Source organism: Globicephala melas, chromosome 11, assembly GCF_963455315.2.
Source record: "Globicephala melas chromosome 11, mGloMel1.2, whole genome shotgun sequence".
NCBI classification, from domain to species: domain Eukaryota; kingdom Metazoa; phylum Chordata; class Mammalia; order Artiodactyla; family Delphinidae; genus Globicephala; species Globicephala melas.
In genome coordinates, this window is record NC_083324.2 from 68,653,680 (window position 1) to 68,677,718 (window position 24,039).

Below are 24,039 nucleotides of genomic sequence, written 5' to 3' on the forward strand. Positions count from 1 at the left end.
AGCCCTCGGGAGAGTCTTCCACGTTGCGCGTTAAGCTGAGCCTACTTTGCTCTGTGTGGGCTCCAGCGTACATTTGTTTTAAATTATTCTCTAATTGCTTAAGTGTTTGTGGTGTCTTTGCTCTTAACTTGGGGGCCTGGAGAGTGGAAGGAGGGAATCGTGCTGTCCCTGACCCTCTACCCCCAGGATGGAGACCCTCACAGAAGCTCCCCTTACTTGGCCCAGTGAGAGGCCAGTTGGTCAGAAAGACAAGATCCCTGGGTGTGAGAAATGGAAAGACCACCAGGCTTCCCTTCTAATCCTCCAAATCCCAAGCCCTGCCTTGGCGTTGTATTGGGAAATCTGACTGTTTTGCTTCTGCGGCAATGCTAACATATACCCAATTAGTCTGTTTTTCTTAAAATCCACCCACTCTTCAAAAGGAAAAGAAAATAGCTGGGGCTGAAAATAGTTCAGTTGTATATGTGGGAGCTATTGCCAGAGCTTTAATAAATACCGAAAACCTCTTATTGGTCTTTGCCAGACCTGCTTTTAGGGCAAAAAGCTGCAGGGACCTGTCCGAAGCACCCTCTGCTGGGGTCGTGGGTGGGATCTCATGGCTGTGGGGGGAGGGGGTGGGAGGGGAAGATCCCACATCTCACGGAAGGTAGGAGTCATCACAGTCAGAGACTGTCAGAGATGAGAGAGACCAGGAAATCATAAAGATCAGCCCTATCGTTTTACACCTGAGATAACCTGAGATGCAGAGATGGGGGAGGAATTGCCACGGGCTCACGGTTTGGAAAGCAGAACGGTGACCTGAACACATTCTTGGTTCCCCTCTCTCCTTTGACTCCTCAAGTCAGAGGCATAGAGAGTCCAACTTCCATATTTAAGGGGCAGTCCTCCCATGAGCCACACCTGTGATTTCTTCCTACCCAAATCCAGTGACTTCTATATTCTGTTCAACTCTAAGAAAAGCTAATCATTCATTGAGCCCTCACTCTGTGCCTCAGCCCCGCACTTCACACATCGCTCATTGGATCCTTATAACAACCTTCCAAGTTGATATAACTATTAGGTAACTCTCATAACTCGTAATAGTTGCAAATAATCGGTAACTATTATCATCCCCTCTGAGGCTCAGAGAAGTTACCCATGACTTGCCCAAACTCACACGACTTGAATGTGATGGGGCTTAGATTTGGGCTCAGGGATTCTTACAGTCTGAGCCCCGAGTCCCCAGCCTTAACCACTGTACCATATGGCTCTCCAGACTTAAAAGGTTTTAACTTTTCTGTTCAAGGAATCTGGTACTACTCATCAAACATCAACAGACCACATCCCCAGAGTGATTTTTCTTTGGTGATGATGGAGTCACATAGATCTGTTCATAGTTTCTGGTCTGCTGTGCTTTGTGGCCATGCTTGGGGCCCATGTTTAATGGATAGAGCTTGTATAAATTCTCAACTCCTGCTTGCATAGTTTTGAACGGGAGCCAGGACAACAGAGGGCACCTCAACAGAACCAGGCTGCAGTACAAACTCTTGGACTGTGTGATCCAGCATATCCAATGATGCTTGAGGTGTCTAGTCAGATTGGGATGCTTCTATGAAGACTTTGGCTGGCCTTGATAGGTGAATTACAGCACAGCGTGTCAGAATTTTGAGCAGATATGCCATCCTATGTGGATAATGATCCTCCTTTGAGAAATAGCTCTGCCTTGCTCCTGGGTCCTAGTAGAGGCTGAAAACCCCTGACCATGGGTCACCAAGTTACCATATGACTTGAGCGGCACATCATGAATTAGGTGTCAGGTGTCGGACACATTAAAACACAAAGTTGGGCATGCAGGGACCACTCCATCATCAAATGGAAGTGGCATACATGAAATTGGGCTCAAACAGGTCTTAAAGCACAAGTAAGTTGCATAAGCAAGTGGTCCAGATGCCGAGGCCCATACTCCTGCCGAGGGTCCTGGGCATTCTCACAGGGCCCGTGCACAAAAGAGCCCCATATTTGGTTTAATGCTCTACTGTCACTGTGTTGAAATCCATAATTTTGGAGGAAGAGGCCCTTCATTTTCATTTTGCTCTGGGCTCCACAAATTATGTAGCTGGTTCTGTTACTGCCACCTTGCTTCCTCCCTCTCAACCTGTCTCCATGGCTGCACGGGTTTTTTTCTATGATCAGTTGATTTAAGAAAAAAAATGTGGGGGCTTCCCTGGTGGCGCAGTGGTTGAGAGTCCGCCTTCCGATGCAGGGACACGGGTTCGTGTGCCGGTCCGGGAAAATCCCACATGCATTGAATCTGTAGATTGCTTTGAGTAGTATAGTCATTTTCACAATGTTGATTCTTCCAATGCAAGAACATGGTCTATCTCTCCATCTGTTTGTATCATCTTTAATTTCTTTCATCAGTGTCTTATAGTTTTCTGCATACAGGTCTTTTGTCTTCTTAGGTAGGTTTATTCCTAGATATTTTATTCTTTTTGTTGCAGTGGTAAATGGGAGTATGTCCTTAATTTCTCTTTCAGATTTTTCATCGTTAGTGTATAGGAATGGAAGAGATTTCTGTGCATTAATTTTGTATCCTGCTACCAAATTCATTGATTAGCTCTAGTAGTTTTCTGGTAGCATCTTTAGGACTCTCTACGTATAGTATCATGTCATCTGCAAACAGTGACAGTTTTACTTCTTCTTTTCCAATTTGTATTCCTTTTATTTCTTTTTCTTCTCTGATTGCTGTGGCTAAAACTTCCAAAACTGTGTTGAATAATAGTGGTGAGAGTAGGCAACCTTATCTTGTTCCTGATCTTAGAGGAAATGGTTTCAGTTTTTCACCACTGAGAATGATGTTGGCTGTGGATTTGTCATATATGGCCTTTATTATGTTGAGGTAGGTTCCCTCTATGCCTACTTTCTGGAGAGTTTTTATCATAAATGGGTGGTGAGTTTTGCAAAAAGCTTTTTCTGCATCTATTGAGATGATCAACTCCTTCAAGTTGTTAATATGGTGTATCACATTGATTGATTTGTGTATATTGAAGAATCCTTGCATTCCTGGGGTAAACCCCACTTGATCATGGTGTATGATCCTTTTAATGTGCTGTTAGATTCTGTTTGCTAGTATTTTGTTGAGGATTTTTACATCTATATTCATCAGTGATAACTGGCCTGTAGTTTTCTTTTTTTGTGACATCTTTGTCTGGTTTTGGTATCAGGGTGATGGTGGCCTCATAGAATGAGTTTGGAAGTGTTCCTCCCTCTGCTATATTTTGGAGGAGTTTGAGAAGAATATGTGTTAGCTCTTCTTTAAATGTTTGATAGAATTCACCTGTGAAACCATCTGGTCCTGGTCCTGGGTTTGTTGGAAGATTTTTAATCACAGCCTCAATTTCATTGCTTGTAATTGGTCTGTTCATATTTTCTATTTCTTCCTGGCTCAGTCTTGAAAGGTTGTGCTTTGTAAGAATTTGTCCATTTCTTCCAGGTTGTCCATTTTATTGGCATATAATTGCTCTAGTAATCTCTCACAATCCTTTGTATTTCTGCAGTGTCAGTTGTTACTTCTCCTTTTTCATTTCTAATTCTGTTGATTTGAGTCTTCTCCCTTTTTTTCTTGATGAGTCTGGCTAATGGTTTATCAATTTTGTTTATCTTCTCAAAGAACCATCTTTTAGTTTTATTGATCTTTGCTATTGTTTCCATCATTTCTTTTTCATTTATTTCTGATTTGATCTTTATGATTTCTTTCCTTCTGCTAATTTTGGGTTTTTTTGTTCTTCTCTTTCTAATTGTTTTAGGTGTAAGGTTAGGTTGTTTATTTGAGATTTTTCTTGTTTCTTGAGGTAGGATTATATTGCTGTAAACTTCCCTCTGAGAACTGCTTTTGCTGCATCCCATAGGTTTTGGTTCATCGTGTTTTCATTGTCATTTGCCTCTAGGTATTTTTTGATTTCCTCTTTGATTTCTTCAGTGTTCTCTTGGTTGTTTAGTAGCATATTGTTTAGCCTCCATGTGTTTGTATTTTTTACAGATTTTTTTCCTGTAATTGATATCTAGTCTCATAGCATTGTGGTCAGAAAGGATACTTGACACAATTTCAATTTTCTTAAATTTACCAAGGCTTGATTTGTGACCCAAGACATGATCTATCCTGGAGAATGTTCCATGAGCACTTGAGAAGAAAGTGTATTCTGTTGTTTTTGGATGGAATGTCCTATAAATGTCAGTTAAGTCCATCTTGTCTAATATGTCATTTAAAGCTTGTGTTTCCTTATTTATTTTCAGTTTGGATGATCTGTCCACTGGTGAAAGTGGGGTGTTAAAGTCCCCTACTATTATTGTGTTACTGTCGATTTCCCCTGTCATGGCTGTTAGCATTTTCCTTATGTATTGAGGTGCTCCTCTGTTGGGTGCATAACTATTTACAATTGTTATATCTTCTTCTTGGATTGATCCCTTCATCATTATGTAGTGTCCTTCTTTGTCTCTTGTAATAGTCTTTATTTTAAAGTCTGTTTTGTCTGATATGAGAATTGCTACTCCAGCTTTCTTTTGGTTTCCACTTGCATGGAATATCTTTTTCCATCCCGTGACTTTTAGTCTGTATGTGTCCCTAGGTCTGAAGTGGGTCTCTTTTAGACAGAATATATGTGGGTGTTGTTTTTGTATCCATTCAGCCAGTCTATGTCTTTTGGTTGGAGCATTTAATCCATTTACATTTAAGGTAATTATCTATATGTATGTTCCTATTACCATTTTCTTAATTGTTCGGGGTTTGTTTTTGTAGGTCTTTTCCTTCTCTTATGTTTTCTGCCTAGAGAAGTTCCTTTAACCTGTGTTATATTTAAGTTTTTAAGGAACATCCAAACCATCTTCTAAAGGCACTGTACCATTTTACATTCCCATCAGCAAGGTATGAAAAGTTCAGTTTTTCCACATCCTGACCAACACTTACTGTTGTCTGTCCTATTGATTGTAGCCACTCTAGTAGATGTATGGAGGTATCTCATTGTGATTTTAATTCTCATTTCCCTAATGACCAATGATGTTGAGTATCTCTTCATGTACTTATTAGGCATCTGTGTATCTCCTCTTATAAAATATTCGAATATTTTGCCCATTTAAAAATTGGGTTTTTTGTTCTACTTATTGAGTTGTAAGAGTTCTTTGTATTTTTGGATATAAGACCTTTATCAGATATATGATTTGCATATATTTTCTCCATATATGGCTTGTCTTTTCCTTGTCTTTTCATTTCCACAGTGTCTTTTGAAAGGCAAAACTTTAAAAATTTGACGAGGTCCAGTTTATTATGTTTTTCTGTTATAGATTATGCTTTTAGTGTCATATTTAAAGTCTCTTTGCTAAACCCAAGGTCACAAACATTTTCTCCTCTTTTTATTTTAAGAAGTTTCGTAGTCTTAGTTCTTTCATTTAAGTCTATTTATGATTCAAGTTAATTTTTTTTAACGTGGATCTCCAGTTTCTCAGCACTATTTGTTGAAAAAATTATCCTCTCCCCACTGAATTGTTGAAAATCACTTGTACAGAAGTGTAAGTTTTATTTCTGGACTTTTAATTCTGTCCCATTGATCTATAATATAGATGATATGTAGATTCTGTATGCCCACTCTATGTCAACACCACACTGTCTTGATTATTGTAGATTTATAGTAAGTTTTGAAATTGGGTAATATAAATCCTCCAAATTTGTTCTTCATTTTCAAATTTGTTTTGGTTCTTCTAGTTCCTTTTCATTTCTATATAAATGTTAAAATAAGCTTGCCAATTTAATTTTTTGCCAAAGTCAAACAAGCAAACCCTGCTGAGATTTTGATAGGAGTCTATACATTAATTATGATGTATAGCATTGAGTCTATACATCAATTTGGGGAGAAATGCCATCTTTAACAATACTGAGTCTTCCAATCTAGAATACTTAAAAGTATGTTGTTTAATTTCCAAATATTTAGGGATTTCCCAGATTTCTTTTTGTTGTTTTTTATAATTTACTTCATTAATCTGTGATCAGATGCCATATTTTGTATGCTTTCAATCCTTTAAAATTTATTAAAACTTGTTTTATGGCCCAGCATATGGTCTTTCCTAGAGAAGGTACCAGGTGTGCTATACTAGAAATGGAGTTTTAGGCAAGGAAGATATTTCCTAATGATAAAATGGTCACCAATATCTTCAGATTATCAAGAACACTTGAGACATTGTCCAGCAAAGACCATGTACTAGGCCATAAAACAAGTCTCACAAATTTTAAAAAGATTGAAGTCATACAAAGTATGGTGTTTGACCACAAGGAAATTAAATTATAGTATCAGACAAAATAGACTTTAAGATACACATACACATGTACACAAAATGTTATATCAGGTTGGTTGGTAGAGTTGTTCAAGTCTTCTATATCCTTGCTCATTTACTGTCTAGTAATTTGATCAATTCTCGAGAGCAGAATATTGAAGTCTCCAACTATTATTATTGAATTTTCTGTTTCCCCTTTCTATTCTGTCACTTCTTATTTTATGAATTTTGAGGTTCTGTTATTTATCATATCTTCCTGATGATTTGACCATTTAATAATTATGAAATATCCTTCTTTGCCTCTAATACTATTTCTGGTTTTGAAGTCTATGTTGTCTGATACTAATAGCCACTGTAGATTTTTTGCAGATGCTGTTTGCACGGTATATTGTTTTTCCAACCTTTTGCTTTCAACCTGTTTGCGTCTTGGAATCTAAGGTGTTTTTCTTTCAGACAGCATGTAGTTGATTCTATATGTTCATTCACATTTAGTGTGCTTATTTTTATGGTTGGATTTATATTTACCATTTTGGTATTTTTTCTGTATATTTTCTGTTCCTCCTTGACTGCTTTTTTGCATGTTAAATAAATTTTTAAGAAGTGTCACTTTAATATCTGTTTATTTAAACTATGCTTTGTGGGTAATTTTGCCTAAATTTTTAAGAATAGTTTTGCTGGATTTAGAATTTATTGGTTAGGAATATTTTTCTTCAGCACTTTGAATATGTCATTCCAATCTTTCAGATGAGAAGTCAGCTATTAACATATTGATGCTCCCTGTATGTAAAGAGTTTTTTTTCTCTTTCAAGATTTTTCTCTTTGTCTTGGCTTTTAAGAGTTTAGCTATGATATGTCTAGGTGTGAATTTCTTTGTGTTTATTCCACTTAGATTTTTGAGCTTCTTGGATCAGTATATTAAGTAGATCAGTAGATTTTCATCAAATTTTGGAAATTTTATGCCACTATATCTTCAAAAAAATTTTTTTTTCTGTCCATTTCTCTCTCTTCTCTCCTGGGACTCCCATTACATCCTGATGTTGTTCCAGAGGTCTCTGAGGCTCCATTCACTTTTTCTTCATTTTTTTTTCTTTCTGTTCTTCAGATTGATAATTTCTATTGATCTATCCTCTAGTTCATTGATTCTTTCTTCTGCCATCTTGAATCTGTTTTTGAGCCCTATACTGAATTTTTTACTTTAGGTGTGTTTTCAATTCCAGAATTTTCATTTGGTTGTTTTTAAAAATATAATATCTGTGTCCTAATTGAGAATCTCTATTTGTTTAGTCCTTGTTGTCACTCTTCCTTTAATTCTTTAAACATTGCTTTCCTCAGTTCTTAAAACATATTTATAGTAGGTGCTCTTAAGTCTTTGTTAAACCCAGCATTTGAGGATACTCATAAAGTTTCTACTGCCTGCTTTTTTTCTTGCATATGGGTAACACTTTACTGTTTCTCTGTGTGTCTCGTAAATTTTTTTGTTGAAAACTGGACATTTTAGATTAATTTTTTTGTAGCAACTTTGGATCGTGAAGGTTGTCGTTGCTATCACTTGCCTTGGCTAAATCTGTGAAACCTGCAGTATATGGACAGTGATGTCTCAGTTCAGTTCAGTTGTGTTTTGATATCCTTACTTTCATTTATAAGCTTGGCTTCCTAAAGATCACCCTTGTATCTTCCTAGTGCAGTGGTCAGTGAATGATTTCACACAGCCTCAAGTCCGAATACCAGAGATTCCCAGTATTCTTACCCAAAGTTCATCAGTTTGTAAAGTATAAACACTTCTCAGATTGTCATATGCCTTTGGTTGATTTCCATAGTGCCAAAATGGTTGTTTTTGTTAATTTAATCCTGATTTATAGCTGCTCTGGGGAGACTGTTTGCTTATCTCCTTACTCAGCCATAGTTAGAAGTCTCCTCTTCCACAAAGAAGTTTTTACTCGACTGGTATGGTTGTAAAATGGTTTGCATATATCAGGCTCTTTTCCCTATGAGCTTTTGGTGGGTTCTTCAGAGACTATTCAATTGGGTCCCTTCAACTGCACATCCTATATACGGGCTTGTGCATTCTCTTCCTTCCGCTGATTTTCTCCCATTTAGTTGGTTTGCCAGTGGCCCACTCTGTACCAGCTCTTGATATTGTGGTCCCATAATTCTTCCAGGTAGTCCTCTTTGATAAGATCTAAACAGGTCTCCTGGCTCCCTTTCTCACCCATGTGGCCCACATATGGTTGTCAGGACACATGGATAAATCCTCGTCCTAGCAAGCCTTGGGAGTGCCAGCCTTCCCAATAAAGTAACTACTCTCCTTTGATCCACCACCAAATCAATTTACCATCTGTCTCTTGCCTTCCAGGTTTCCAGGCTGGAGTTTGACACTGTCCACAATTCCCAACTTCAGGAAGCACTTAGGTCTTTGAGTCACTCCCCTCAAGCTGTTCTCACTGTGGGGGTGAAAAGAAGGAATTCTAGTGCAGGCATCTCAGGGAAATCTTCCTCATCACATTCTTTCTCAATTTCCATGCTTCCAGTTCTTCTTATAGGAAGGAGTTTTTGGAGACATGAAACCAGTTCCTAGATACTTCCCTTTGAAAATCCGCTTCTCACTCTGAAAGATTATTTTATAATTTCTTATCTATTGCATCTCGCTGCCTCATTAAAAATTCCAATTCAGCATCCCATTACAATTGTGTTTATTTTTAGAGACTTCTTCTGGTCCCCTTCAGACTAAACAATGTTTCTGAGAGTCATGGGATGTTCATAGATGTTATGTGAGAAATGGGTCCTGTGAGGAAATAACTTTGGGGAATACTGTACTGAGCTAAGTTCAGCAGATCTCTTTTGCTGTGGGCCTTCTCAGAACTTTCCATATGCTAATAGGCACTGTGCAGTTCCAAGGATGGGGGTAGAATATATAGTTTTTATCAAACTTATTTGATCATGAGGAACACTCCCTCTGCCTTTTTTGGCAAGCCATTTAAAGGGCTTAGCATTCCATAGAATATATTTTGGAAATTGCATTTTGGCCTGGAATTGCAACTGGCCTGGAAGGTACCAGTGGAAAGGGAAGGTATTTTCTTATTCATCCAAAGACAGGCAGTGTACTATTGACCTTCACCTCATCCTAACCACAGTGATTCTGAAAGTTTCATGTGCTTTTACTTTTTTTTTTTTAACCTGCATGTAGCTGAGCTTTCTTTCCCTCCACTAGATTGAATTTCTTATTGATAGGAATCCCATCTAGTGCCACTTTGCATCACCAGGGCTTACCACAGTGCCTCAGACTTAGCAGGATGAGTGAATAAATAGCACTCAAGAAGGATTTCTTTGCTGCTGCTTCTGCTACTGTTTCTTTCTTTTAAAGAAAGTAAGAAAAAGTCCCTATACTAGAGTCCCAAACCACATATATGCATCAATCAGACAAGCCTATTGGGTGTTTTTGAAACTCCCCAGTGTCTGTAAATCTGTGCTTATGAATATTTGCAGGATTCAGGAGATGCGCACATGTCCTTGCTTTCTCCAAGGGCAACCAGGGTGGGTTTTCTCTTTCTTCATTTCTGTGTGTGTGATTGTATACACACACAGCTGAAGGGATGAGTTGCTGAGAACTTTCCAAAAGAAATGAATGGGATAAAACAGATTGCCAAGTTACTGAGTGGTAATTAAGAACAGATTCCTAACATCATCACTCTGCCATTTTTAAGATATTTTCCTTTAAAAGACAAAACCACCGAATGATGAAACGTGTCATGCTTCTCCTGATGTCCCTTAGTCTTCCAAAAATCCCTGCTCAGTTGCATACACACCTATACGCCAGCCCAAAGTCAAACAGACCCAAAGATTGTAAGCAGTCTCAAATTATTTTTCAATGGAGAAAAATGAGCGTGTGTGTGTGTGTGTGTTACCCATTTTCATTCCCAGTATAGGTCAGTTGGGAAGATTTCTTTCTCTCAAACATTTCAAAATACAATGTCACCTTGAAGCTGACTGGAGCATTTACCTCTGAGCATTATTTTTCAAAGGGTTTTGAGCTACTGAAAATGGGACCGTCATGGGAGTTTGTATGCAGCCCTGACTGCAAGGACTCTGGCTCCAGAAATAACATAAGCAGCTGTGGCTACTCGTGGGCATGGCCTTGGGGACCCTGGGCTCTGATCACACATTGTCTATGGGGGTCAGGAAGGAATTCCACCCCCTTTCTCACCCACTCAAGCACTCTGCACACTGTGTACCATAGCCCATCCCACATCTGGCCAGGTGTGGTGCCTTACTGGCCTCTGTCGGGGTGGGGGGGGGGCACATACCGGATTAGACACACGCACAGCCTGCCTTGCCGTGGGGATGGAGGGCTGCCGCCACGATGTCCCAGGTTTGTGTGTCTTGTGGTTAAACACTTAGGATTTTGACGTAGGCAAGGCAGCAGAGCCGACCCTCAAAGCCGCTGCAAACAACCTGAGAAGGCTTCTCAAAAATGCAGTCCTGTGCCTCGGAAGGAGACAGCCTTTATGGGGGCAATTTTCCAATCGCTGCCTATTTGGTGTGGTCATGTCTGAGCCAGGGGAGGTTTCCTGGCAAACTCCAGGCAAAGATGTTTGCAGAGAGCTGGATGTCAGGAACCTAGTGAATTGTACATTAATGTTAAGTGCATTCTTGGTATTAACTAACAGAAGAGCTGTGTGTGTGGGGTTTTGGGGGGGAGATGGGAAAAGGCAAAGAGAGGAAGAGGCATGTAAGAATAATGGTCATCTGTAATTACAAACATTCTATAATTCAATCTTCACTCTGGCACCATGGGGTTGATCCTCCTATTATTCCATATTTTTTCAGAGAAGCTAAATGATGCTCTTACTAGCTGTAAGAGCTACAGCTGGGATTAGAAACCAGGCTTTTCTGATGCCATATTCTAACGCCTTTCTACAAACCTCCCACCATGATGAGAACCTAAAACATCTTCAAGCAGTTCATGTCCTATTGGCAGGTCCTTTCCAGGAAGAAACTGTGATACCTCTGACCTTCTTTCTTCAGTTGTAGCTTTAGAAGTTACTGTTGCTTAATGGAAGTCCAGGAGGCCTGTTCTAATCAATGGAGATTACATCCCTCAATATAGGTGAAAGAAGCAGGATGGGCCCATGATCAAAACACTTGATGTGTGATGTGTCCGTGCTGAACTGGGCCCAGTTTACAACAAGCTTCTTCTGCCCTCTAGGCATTACCAGCACCCTTGATACAAAGTTTGGTACTTCCCTGATCAGAGCCTGGGGTCAGCAGGTGGAATCTGACAGCCTCAGTGGTGGAATGAGAGAGACCTCACAATTCTTAGCGTTCCTCTTCCTCTCCAGTCTCAGAAGAACTCGTTGAAGTAGAGACTTTCAATCCATTTGCCTCATTTAACCTTGTCAACAATCCTTTGGGATGGAATGTTCTTCATCCCATGTTATTGCTGAGGAACTGTATTAGTCAAGGTTCTCCAGATAAATAGAACCAACAGGATGTGTGTGTGTGTGTGTGTGTGTGTGTGTGTATAAATAGACAGACAGATAGATTTTAAGGAATTGGCTCATGTAATTGTGGAGGCTTGATGAGCTCCAAATCTGACGTGGTAGGCTGGCAGGCTGGAGATCCAGAGAAGAGTTGAAGTTCAAGTCTGAAGGTTGTCTGCTGGCAGAATCCTGGAGGTCAGCCTTTGTTCTATTATGGCCTTCAACTGATTGAATGAGGCGTCCCCACATTATAGAGGTTCCCCAATTTAAATGTTTATCTCATCCAAAAAACACCCTCATGGAAATATCCAGAACAATGTTTGACCAAATATTTGGACGCTGTGGCCCAGCCAAGTTGACACATAAAATTAACCATCACAAACACGAAGCTTCAGAAAGTTACCTGCTATGCTGAGCTCACACAGCAGTGAGAGGCCAGGCTGGGGATTTAACCAGCGTCTCTGATTCTAACACCTGAGTTCTTTCACCATCTTCTTTAGCCCGTGTCAGTAAATTGGGGAAGGGCATCTGTTAATCATCACACTGATTGGATGGCTACTCACGGGATTCTCATTGATCCTTCACAAGGTTTTGGCTGAATGCTCCTGGGATCTGTGTGGTATAGACTAGGAGCTCTGGCCCTGGGAAGTGGGCAAGGAGGGACCTTTGTAAAGCCTACTTCTCCCACGAGTCAGCTGGGCCTCGGAGGTACATGGTTGGCTTTGGAAGCAGGGACAAGCTTGCTGAACTATTTGAGGATGCCTCTGGGAGCAGCTGGAATTTTCCAGATGAGCAGTGTGCTGCACAGAGCCTCACTGTGTGTTCAGGGAACATTCCCGGGATACGCAGGTGACTGACATGAAGAAAGATGGAGCCGCCCCCAACCCCTGGGGCAGTCTTGAGAACAGGAGATTACCACCCCCTACATTAGGGTTCTGTGTGTGATAGTGTTGGGGGTAGGGGCTCTTTCTTCATCTGAACCAGATGATCTTGGAAGGGGCCCTCCCACTTTACAGATTCTTCAGGGCTCACCAACCTCAAAAACAGCCTCTTAGCATGGAGAGCCACATATTTTATAAGCTTTACCTGTTCCTCTTCCCAACAGAACCCAAGTAAGCTCACCTGGGGAGGGATGGAGACACGCCCCCTCCCCCAGACCTGGAATATTCTTCCCCTGTTCCCATCATCGCCCACCACCTCTAAGTCTCTGGCCCTCTCTCGCCTCATCTTTAATACCTTTCTTTCTCTCACTTTGCCTGGAATAAGTTAACGAGGATATTCTAAAAGGAGTTAATTCGTAAAGGAGTTAACGAGGCTATTCTGTTTCTCATTGGGTGTGCCTCTTCATTTCTGTTGTGTCTGCTCCTGCTAACTTCCATTAATTCTGCTACATTTCCTTCTGACTGTGGACAAGTAGATTGGCCTGTGGGGTGATCTCCACGGGAGAATGATCACACCACAGCTCCTGATCCTAGAAATGAGTCAGTCACAAAGACCTCTTACGCTTTAGTCACTTTCCTGCATCTTTTTTACACTAATCATTAAAAATAGACACCATTTATCTACTACTTGCCATATGCTGGGCAATATAGACAAAAATAGTTGGAAAAGCAGGATTAAAGTTGAGAGGAAAATGGTGGTTGGAAAGTAGATTTGGGCGTAGAGACAATGGGTGACCTTCCCAGACAGTCGTGGAGGCTGCAGTAGGACTCAAAAGAAAGGAGGAAATCACAAGAGGAGAGTCGGTGATGGGCAAGAGAAGGTTGGTAGCTGATAGATCCCTGGGAAACGTCCACATCCAGGTGGAAGAAGGGAGAGAAACTGCACAAGGGAAGTTATGCTGGGAAGATGTCCCTGAGAGAGGGGAGTGCTTCCAGAAAGGGGTGGTGTAAACATCTCAAAGGATGTGACAATGAAGAGTGACAAGACTGGATTCAACTAAAAGGCCATGTGACCTTAGAAAGAGCAACTTTCTAAGGGATTCAGGGCAGGATGTCAGAGTATAGCTGGAAGGTGAGAGGGATTCAGGGTGACGATGGACTGGACTTAATTCCCCAGGTGGACTGTGACACTTTCTAGTTCCAGAATTTACTTTCAATCTCTTTCATCTTGGTTGAATTAAATAGAATTCATGCCAACTTAGGAATAATAAGGATTCTTTATTGGACTTTGTTGTTGGGTTATGGACGTTGTTGCAGAAAATACACAGAACTGGAGTCAGAAGAACTAGGTTAGGATCCAAGGGTCCCTTATTTTGTTGACTGTGTGATCTTGGGCAGGATATTTATCAAATCTGGCTTCTTTTCTTATTTAAAAAATGGAGGTTATAGTGATACTTCTCCAGATTGTGAGGTTCACAGGAGATATATGTGAATAGGCTTTGAAAACTATAAAGAATGATGTCAGCATAAGGTTAAAAAGAACTGTCGTGTAATGCTCAGGAATCGTCACAATATTATATTTTGGTGGATAGATGGGAGTATATCAGGTAAGATTATACTTGGCTGTAAAAAACACAAGACTCAACTATTATAACTTGAACACATAGGAGTTTTTCTCACCTGACAAGAAGTCAGAGGAAAGTTCAGCCACTTACGGATGTCATCTAGGGCCTCAGCTCCTTTTACGTTCCCGCTCCGCCATCCTGAAGTGAGTGGCTTTTTTTTCGAGGTTGCAAGATGGCTGCTGTACCTCCAGGCATCATATCTATGTCCTAAGAGAGAAGAAATGGGGGAAGGAGGAATAGCGAGTGTCAAAGGGGCATGCCATCTGAATCTGACTTTTTTTTTTTTTTTTTTTTTGCGGTATGCGGGCCTCTCACTGTTGTGGCCTCTCCCGTTGCGGAGCACAGGCTCTGGATGCGCAGGCTCAGCGGCCACAGCTCACGGGCCCAGCCGCTCCGCAGCATGTGGGATCTTCCCGGACCGGGGCACGAACCCGTGTCCCCTGCATCGGCAGGCGGACTCTCAACCACTGCGCCACCAAGGAAGCCCCTGAATCTGACTTTTTCTTAAAGAGTCTTTGTGGAAGCTGACCTCTGCCTTCTGCATGCCAACCTCACTGTCCAGAACTGGGTTTCATAGCCATCTCTAGCTACAAGGGAGTCCGGGATGGTGAATATTGGAGGCTTCCAGTTTCTTTAGCTGAGGAAGGCAAGGGAGAAGGGGCTTGTCAATGGCTTTTGGAAGCCAATGTGCAGTGTCCACCACAGAGCAGAGCTCACCCTGCCAATGGAACTTTGATGTGAGGAAGGGGATGGAGGGATGTGGCAGTGGGTATGATGCTCAGGAGGGCAACTTGACAGTGACCAAACAGCAGGGCTCTGGGCCCTCTGTGGCTTGGACCAAAACATCTTAGCTGTCTCCCACCGAGAGGCCCAGCCCCAAGGCTTGGCTCTTTTTGGCAATCAGCCCTAACCAACTGCCACCAAAGGGGTAAACGCATTCCAAGTCCTCGAGTCTCTGCTGCACTGTAACGTGGTTAGAACCACACCCCCACCTGGGCTAACAGGAAGCTCACTGGAGTTGTGTTGTTTTCGTGATGATTTGTGGTTATCCGTGCTCATTCTCCTTAATGGGGAGTTGAATACCTACACACTTACGTTATCCAACTGTACAAGCAATTTGCATCCCCTGCGTGTCATTTTTCAGTTCATTCTCCAGTCTTTGGGAACCATGTAGGATAAGGCATTACACTCTCTTTCTCTCCACTCTTCAAAGATGGCCTTTAAACCAAGCCATTTCCCTAAACCCCTTCAGCTAGATGGAGAAACAGACGACCATTAGAATCCAGACCTAGAAAACTCTACCTGGGTCAACACCCAGCATGGGCACCATCCGCTTGCTCACTCCTGGGAGCGTGGGGGAAACAGAGAAGATCCAGACTCACCCTGAGGATGGTGTCCGTCATGGAGGAGACAGTTGTTCTTAACTAAGGCAATTTCCAGTCCAGACCAGCAGATGGATCACAACCACATTTAAGAAAAAAAAAGCAATTTAAAAAGTATGAATAAGAGCTATTGTAAACGGCTCAAACTCTGTACGTAAGCAATGAAGTAAGATGAACTGACTGGTACTGAGTTGGAAAAGCTGTACAGAGGCAGGGAGTGTGGAAAATAATTTAATAAAAAGAAACTTTTTTTTCACGCACCCACTCCCAAAGAAGAAATGGAAAAGTTGTTAGGGTGTGGACCAGGGCTTCTAATTAGCTGCTCTGTTATCCCCTTTCTTGCCCTAGCACCTTCCTGGCACTTAGTGTCCCCTGAAGGTACTGGGTCGAAGGAGAAGTCTCCCCACCCACCCCCAGCACCTGACCTCCCAGCCGGCTCAGACCAGGGGAGGAGTGAGGAGCAACCCACCCACCTCCTAGGTCACCACTTCTGCCTCCTTGACCCTTACATGTTTGCAAAACAGAGGGAGCCCTGAGAAGGCTCCTCGCTAGCGTTGGAAACAGCTACCCTCATTGTCTGCCTCGCCCTGCCGGCTGCGCTCTCCCTTCCTCCCTCCCCTGCTCTCTGTCTGAAAGTGTGAAAATTACAAATCCCAAGGAACTGCAATCAGAACTCTACCTAGGGAAAATTCAGAGTATCCTTGCCATAAATATCCCGCTCCAAGACGCCTGACGTCAGAGCGGGGCGGGCGGGCGCGGGGCCGGCCCAGGGGGAGCGGCGAGGTTTCGGTCGGAAGACTGCGAACTCAGTTCAGCGCGGAGCCGGCGCGGCGGGCGGCGGGCGCGCAGCCGGGCGCGGGGCTGCGGGAGCGGCGGACGCGCCATGGGCGCCCCGCGGTAAGTGCGGCCGTCCGGCTCTCCTCCCTGCTTCGCGTCCGGGGGCGGGGAGACCGCGGGAGACTTTCCGGGGCACTCCCCCACTTCTCTCCCCCTCTACTTTCTTTCCAACGCTGCAAGGGGATTGGAAAGGCAGCGGCTCCACGGGCTGCCTGTTTTGTTTCTCCAAAGTGCTTGCGGGAGCCGCCGAGGATACTTGAGTGGGGCTCCCCGGGCCTGCGTGCGTGTCTGCGCCGATGGGTGTGATTTGCGTGTCTGTCTGGATGGGCACATCTGGACACAGGAAATGTCTTTGGAAAACTTAAAAAAAAAAGTTTGTGGCTTTGAAATCTGATTCCTTGTTGTCACAAGTGGACGGACATAGCCGGTGCCCCCCAAACGGACAACTTTTTGGTGGCGGCTTTTCCCGGTTCCTTCGGGTGATTTAACTCTTTAAAGCCCCCGGCTCCCGCTTGAAAGCCTGGCTCCTGGCCAGCAGGCTGGGCAGAGGGAGCGAGGAGGTTCTTGCTCTCAGAAGCAGTGGGACTTGGGAGAGGGAAGGAGCATCCCAGGAAAGGGCTCCTGAGTGGGGAATCCCAGCACCTGCGACTGCTGCCCATCCATCCGCCTGCTGCGGCCCTGACAGCGCCAGGCACTGCAGCTGTGACTTAACCGCGAAGGAAGGATCTGGTCTGGAGACAGGTAATTGCAAAGGGAAGGAGGAGGAGGTGGTGGCCAGGACCGAGGCTCCGTGTCCAGCCCTGCCGGAGAGCGGAATGGACGTGTCTGCCACATGTGCCCACGGTGGGGGCCGTTGAGGGTTTTCTGGGAGCGCCCTGGTGCCCCAAACAAGATGCAAGCTCGTAACATAAAGAAACATGTCTGAGCTGTGGGGTGGAGGAAGGGGAGTGGTGGGGGAGAGGGAGAGAGATTTTTATCAAAATTGAACACAGATTTTTGAGGTCTGGGCTTGATTTAACTCTTCTCTCTCTGCCTTGGCCACTTTTCCACAGTCCTGTGGTGGATTTGCAAAGTTCCTGGGAAGGTGGGAAGGAAAAAACAAAAAAAAAATCACACCTCTCCAGGAAAGAGGCCCTGGAGATTTTCCTTCAAGCCTACGAGGGAAAGAGAGCAACTTCCCATCTTTAAATAGTTTCAAGTTTTGAGTTGCTCCCCGCCTTTCCGAGTTTGGTGTCAGTTTCTTGGATTTCTCTGAAAAGTTGGCAGAAGGAGGGAATGGATTTCCCCTAGGTCGTAGAGGGGGAATTGTGCCCTACTGAGTGTAGGCGGACGCGGGGCTGTATGGATCCAGCAGCCCTGGGTTGCCCAGTGCACGCACTGGATGTCAGTAGTTGTTCCACAAAGAGAGCCCTTTCAGCTTCATCCCGCGTCTCTGGTTTTGTATTTTGCAGCAGAACCAACCTACAATGTTTGGGTGGGGGGAAGATTACTGGACTCTCCCTGTGTCCTAGAAGAAAGGAGAGAATAACAATAGAGGGACAGGGAGGAAATCTGGATACAGAAAGGACCCACAGGAAGTCGAAGATTTGGGAAGGATTTTAGAAATTATACAAATTGACCCCTAGGGAAGAGCTATAAAAGACTGAGCAGACAGCAATGTCAGCTATAGACTCCTTTAACTTCAGGAGTATGTCTTCAACTTGAGTGCAGAGAAGAAGAAGGAGATCGCGCTAAGGGCCGTGTAAACAAAAGTGCGTGTGCATGGGTAGTGGGGTACCCGCGAGATGCACGTGTAGGCGCTTGTTTCTGTATTGGTGACTGCGTGGGGGTGGTCGTGGCCTCAGGCCTGGAAGTGTAAACGGGCCATTTCTCAGTTGCTCTGGGAGCTGCATCGACCCCCATCTCTCCCTTTTTTAGAAAACAACAACAACAACTGTGCTGTGATTGTCGTGTTCCCTGGTAGTTGCACGCTGCGGCTCCTAACTCCTAGCTGAGTTTACAGAGCTTTTCGTCCAGACCCTCCGATGCGGAGGGAATACTCGTGCCCCCATCAGGACAAAAAGAGGAGAGAAACTTCTCCTGGGCCTTAGAACTGAGAAGAGAGTCAGGAGTTCAGGAAGGGGGAGGGTGTGAGGGGGGTGACCAGTAGAAAGGCCGGTGGAGGTGGAGGTTTTTAGTTTTGGTGAGTGTAGGGGAGGTTGAAAGACGACTGCTTTCTGTGGGAAAATGTCCCCTCCCCAGTCTTCTTTCCCAACCCCCGTCCCCAAAGTGTTTTGACACAAAACAGGTTAAACTTTTGCCATTACTGAAGAGCCCTGGATCCAGAGGTAAAGAAGAGGGTGGGGCGAAGCATAGGCGGTCAGGAGGGTGCAAAGATCGTCAGTAGGCCCAGGCTGGCGTCTTTCTTACAGTGCAGCTGATGGAAGTAATGATTTAAATATTCCCACTCATTCCTACCATTTGCAGATAGAAGGCTGAGTACCCAGGGGTGGAGGGGACCCATCTGGGAATCTAGGGTGGTCACTTGTCCCAGCACAGGACGCCTCGGGGACAGCTGGGGGTGAGATCTGGGCTCTCCACTCTTTCATCACCCTCTCTGGAGGGTCAGTGGAATCCTGACCCTTTTGAGTTTGCTCCGGGGAACATTTCACCAACTTCAGACCAGGGACGGATTCTCAGGCCGCTGACTCTTGGGCTGATATGGAAGCCTGCTCACTGGCCCTTCTATCAGCCCAAGTTTCTGGCCCACGCTTGGGTCATCTCTGAGATCAGAATGCGTAGGGTGCATTCTCAGGCTCTCCAGAAGGCCCAAGGGGCAGAGGCACCTGACAGAAAGAACCACTTGGGGGATGTCCTTGGCTTTGACGGCAGATGGCCCTCTGAACATCCACAGCCAGAGTCTCTGTGTTCAGGGACTCTGTGTCCTTCAGCTCTGCATTTCACATGCAGCCTGGACCACAGGAAGAGCACAGACATCAGAGCAGTCTGCCCCGGGAGAGAGCTAGTAACCTGGGATACGTTACTTATTCTGTCTGAGCTTAAGCCGCAGTTGATATTTACCTCACGAGGTTGTCACACACATGATATTTATGCAAAGGGACTAAAACAGAGCTAGGAATGTCGTAGACCCTTCATAAAGGGAATCCCATAATTTTATTTTCCAGTTTTTTAGCCATCAGGAGCCCGTGTGGTTTGGAAAGGACCTCTTGCCGGATCTGGCTACGTATTTTCCATTATTGAAGGCCGTTGGGTGGAGTTTCTAGGGCTCAGGTCACCCTTACTTCCTCCCTCTAGAAACATCGGCTAGTGGGGATTATCCGGGAGCGTGGCCGGTTCGTTAACCTGAGGGGCGGGAGAGGGCACGAGGCATCCTGGATATCTGGTCTGGAAACCACTCCTGTGTTTGAGCTCTTGGGAGGGAAGAGGGCAGCAGAGCCAGTTGTATGTGTGTGGCTGGGGGCAGTGGGTGGGAAGGTGGGAGGGGGACAGGAAGATCAAGGACCAATGGAGTCTTGAAGGACAGGCCCGAGGTCAGAGGAAGTCACTGCTCCTCAAGCGTGCTCAGGTCAGAGTGAGAGGGGAGAATCTGATGGGTTGTAAAACTGGAAGCTTTCGCCATCTGTAAACATCTTGGTGGGCAGGGGCTGGGGAGGCTGCCCCCTCCCACATCGACACGCTGTCTGGTGGTGTGGCGTGGCTGGTCCAAAGGACAGAAAGAGCATCTGATGTGGAGAAAGCAGCTGCAGGTTCTCTTGGCCCATCTCAGAGCTTCTAAGTTATCCTTCAAGTTGACATTTAAGACTTTGAAGATCGCATTTGTTTCTGCTTTGTCCAAACTCTCTCTTTAACCGTGGCCTGGGATGACTTTGCAGCTTTTAAGAGGCTCAGCCAGTGGCCAGCTTCTCTTGAGATGGCCCAGATTGGGGGTCGGTGAATTCCTCACTCCTGGCACCATCCAAATGCTGTGCAGTGAGGAAATGCCTTTTCTTTCGACCCATGGTCGATCATCACGCTAGTGCTGGGTGAGACTTGTCAGACTATGGGCATTAGCAGGTGTGTGGAGTTCTTTCTGGGCCTCCCCCTCAAAAGAAAAGAAAAGAAAGAAACCTGGGAAAAAGAAACTCGAGGGAGTTCGGTAGCTCTTTGAATCCTGGCTGAAGAGGAGCTAAATTATTTGTAGGATGCCCCACGGGTCTGTGCAAAGAGCTTCAGAATCAACAAGACCCAGGTTTGAGTTCCGGAACCGTCGGGTCACAAGCTGTTCAGCCTCTGAGTCTTCTTCATCTGTCAGATGAGAACGAGAGGTGTTCTCACATCCCAGGGTTGTTCTGAAGATGAAATGGAATAATATATGGGAAGAACCTAGCACACTGATCAGTGCTCAACAAAATGGTAATGTCCTTCCCTTTTTAGTTCTAAGCCCATGAAAGTACATGGGTTTGGACATTTGTCCATGAGTCAGAGTAAATAAGCCACTTATTCAAGGCTTCACAACAGTGCTTAAAGCTCAGCTATCCCTGCCTGGAGATGGAGACCTTCACTATAAAAGTGGGGCACGGATCTGCGCTCCCCATGCCAGACAAATGGCAGTCCCATGCGATGCTCTACTAGAACAAAGGAAAGACCACCAGGTCACTTACCCATAAACCTGGGCTATTAGTGAGCTACGCATAGAGCTTGCTTTAGAAATCCCAAACACTGTCTTGGTCCAAAGAATTGAGGTCAAAACAGAGGAGGGAAACCACTGAGGTAGGACCCAGCATTAAAACTGAAAAATAATGGCACGATGACAATAATACCTGACCTTTGTATAGCAGCCTGCAGGTTGAAAAGCACGTGGCCTCATTTCATCCTCATAACAATCCTATGAGATGCGTGTTATCCACATTTTACAGCTCAAACCGGGGGCTTAAAAGACTTACCCTCCCAGGGAGATCAGCTCGGTGCTTTGTGACCACCTAGAGGGGTGGGATAGGGAGGGTGGGAGGGAGACACAAGAGGGAGGGGAGATGGGGATATATGTATAGGTATAGCTGATTCACTTTGCTATACAGCAGAAACTAACACCACATTGTAAAGCAATTATACTCCAATAAAGATGTTAAAAAAAACTTCACCTTTCAAAAATAAAAAAAAAAGACTTCCCCTATTTCACACAGTAAGTGGAAGAAACAGGAGGTAAGCAGCTACCCAAGCAGTGTCTCAACCCCTCACCTGGGAAGCTTGTAAAATTATCAGTACCTGGACCCCCACCCCCACCCCAGGCCAATTAAATTAGAATCTCTAGGGCTGGGGGCCCAGGCACTGATTGTTCTACAAGTGCCCCAGGTGATGTGAAGGGTAAGTTGAGAGCCACGGTCTAAGGGAATCGTGAAGAGGACCAAGGTGAGGAAGCAGGGTATCGAGCACAGGTGAAACAAACAACCAAATCATTGCTAGGATTTAAGCTCCATGAGGGTGGAGACTTGCGTGGTTCTCTCTCTACCCAGAACCCAGAACGTGCTGGGCGTAGTAAGGTAGACACTCGGTGAACGCTGGCTGAATGAATGAACAAACCACTCTAGATGGGGAGCCGACAATTTCGCAGCCAAGTCCAGCCTGTCGCCTTGTCATGTAAGTAAACAAGCCTTGTATGTTATTGGCATGTAGCCATGGCGTTTCTTTATGTGTTGTCCATGGCTGCTTTCATGTGAAAAGGGTGGAGTTGAGTGTTGAAACAGAGGCTGTGTAGTTCACAGAGCTGAAAATATTTACTGTCTGGCCCTTTAACAGAAAAAGTTTGATGACTCCTGCCCTGGTTCTCAGAGTGACCAGAGCAAGGGTAGCGTACGGAGGACTGTTACAGCCTGGGGGTCAAGCATACGGATTCCAGAATCTGACAGACGTGTGTTTGAACCCTGTCTCTGCCGCTTACCTGTTGTAAGACCTTGCATATTATTTCACCTCTCTGAGCCTCAGTTTTCTCATCTGAAAAATGGGGAGGATGATAAGTAATACCGACCTCAGGATGGTTGCGAAGATTGCCAGCCCCTGGCCTAGAGTAAGCATTCAACAGACGGTAGCTAACCCACCTGTGATGGCTGTGGTTTTAGTTCCTGGCAACTACCCAGTCTGAAGGAAAACTAAAGTCAGAATCGAATCTAAATCTGGTGTCACGAACAGAATGAAGGATGCGGCAGGAAAAATAATCAGTCGGTAAGTTGGTGGGAGGGAGAAGGATTGACGTGAGGCTTTCCAGGTAAAGGGGGTCTTTTTAAGACGACACAGGTCAGGCCCCCCGATGTGTGAGTGAGGTGCTGTTTGGCTGACAGCTGTGTCAGCCAGTGACGCCCAGCATCCCTCAAGGGTTAACTTAGGCTTTATTGCACTGAGTCTAGTCACAAGCATGTCCCACCTCTATGCCCTTGTTTGTAGTTCGTTCTACGTGAAAGGCCCTCCCCCAGTCCTCATATTCCTGGGCTACTTGTCCTGCCAGGCTTGCTCAGGGGGCCCCTTTGCTCCCAAGCTCCCTTAGCAAGCCTCCCCGCCCCCCCCAGTCACCCCTCCTCCTCCCTCCCACAAACTTAAACTGCAGCTCTGACGTAACATCTAACGCGCTGCGTCACAGTCAAGGCAGGATGGAGTCTCTGTCTTCTGAACGTTTGGAGGGCATTAAAGCCAAATTGCATTGTAGAAGCCACACCTGGTAGCCAAACAGTGTCCATTAAACCCTTGGTTCAACTCAGTGGCAGCTGAGTTAACTCTTGGGGAATCCATCTGGGACTTGCCCAGGAGCAAATCCCCATAGCCAGCCAGATAGAGAAGAGCGGTCCAATTTATAGACTCCATGGGTCCTTTGTGTCCTCATCCCTCTGCGCTACGGTGGCTCCTGCCCTCTGGAACACCTCTCCTAAGGAGTAGCCAGGGACAGGGAAAGAGGGAAGAAACCTAAAACCGACTCTTTGACTTCTTGTCAGCAGATGTGGTGAGCAGTTGGGTTTTGGCTTCTCTGGGCTTTTCATGTCTATGTGCCAAAATAATTGCCAGTTGGCTTGGTGTGGTCAGCTTTCATTAGCACGGTAACAGAGCGAGGCATGGTCACAGATAATAGCAAACAGCAGATAATTCACAGCATTTCCATCCAGGTACATAATTCGGTGTTGTATAATTTTTATGGATTTTAGTGGCAGATTTATGTTGGTGGCAAATATATATTATATATGGAATAATATTAAAATTGTTATTTTCTAATGATTAAGGAGAAGGCAGAGAAGAATCTCAACCTTAAATTAAATATTCCCTTTGAGCAATCCCAGACGGACAATTAGGAACTGATTTCTAAAGGGGAGGGAAGAGAGGGAATGAAATAGTATTTTTATAGAGCTCCCCGCTATGCACATGGCACTGTGTCGATAATTTTTAAAAATAATTTTTAAAAATGTATTCTTTATTTGATTTTTCAAAATTATAATAGTAATTCTCGCTTGCTTAAACACATGAATCAATATCATGCAGAGATACAGAAAGACAAGTGGAAAACGAATAGCATCTCCACACC

The 24,039-nt window shown here is 44.5% G+C and overlaps 1 protein-coding gene and 1 long non-coding RNA gene across 4 annotated transcripts in view; one reads left to right on the forward strand and one right to left on the reverse strand.

The window, feature by feature from the left end:
- The window catches only part of LOC132598143 (uncharacterized), a 33,214-nt gene extending 17,501 nt beyond the window's left edge, over positions 1–15,713 (reverse strand). Inside the window, exons 1-2 of the long non-coding RNA XR_009565890.1 lie at positions 15,666–15,713; positions 14,339–14,490 (exon numbers count right to left, since the gene is read on the reverse strand). This is a non-coding gene — a long non-coding RNA (uncharacterized lncRNA). The remainder of the gene's footprint in view (positions 1–14,338; positions 14,491–15,665) is intronic.
- Positions 15,714–16,469: 756 nt separating this feature from the next.
- DAAM2 (dishevelled associated activator of morphogenesis 2) overlaps positions 16,470–24,039 on the forward strand; it is a 111,644-nt gene continuing 104,074 nt past the window's right edge. The window contains exon 1 of one of the 3 annotated variants that reach the window (XM_060308307.1): positions 16,470–16,562. The gene's annotated coding sequence lies outside the window, so the exon portion shown is untranslated. Of the gene's footprint in view, positions 16,563–16,631; positions 17,244–24,039 lie in introns of those variants that run through there. The other 2 variants (XM_060308306.1, XM_030870821.3) reach the window with 2 other exon arrangements.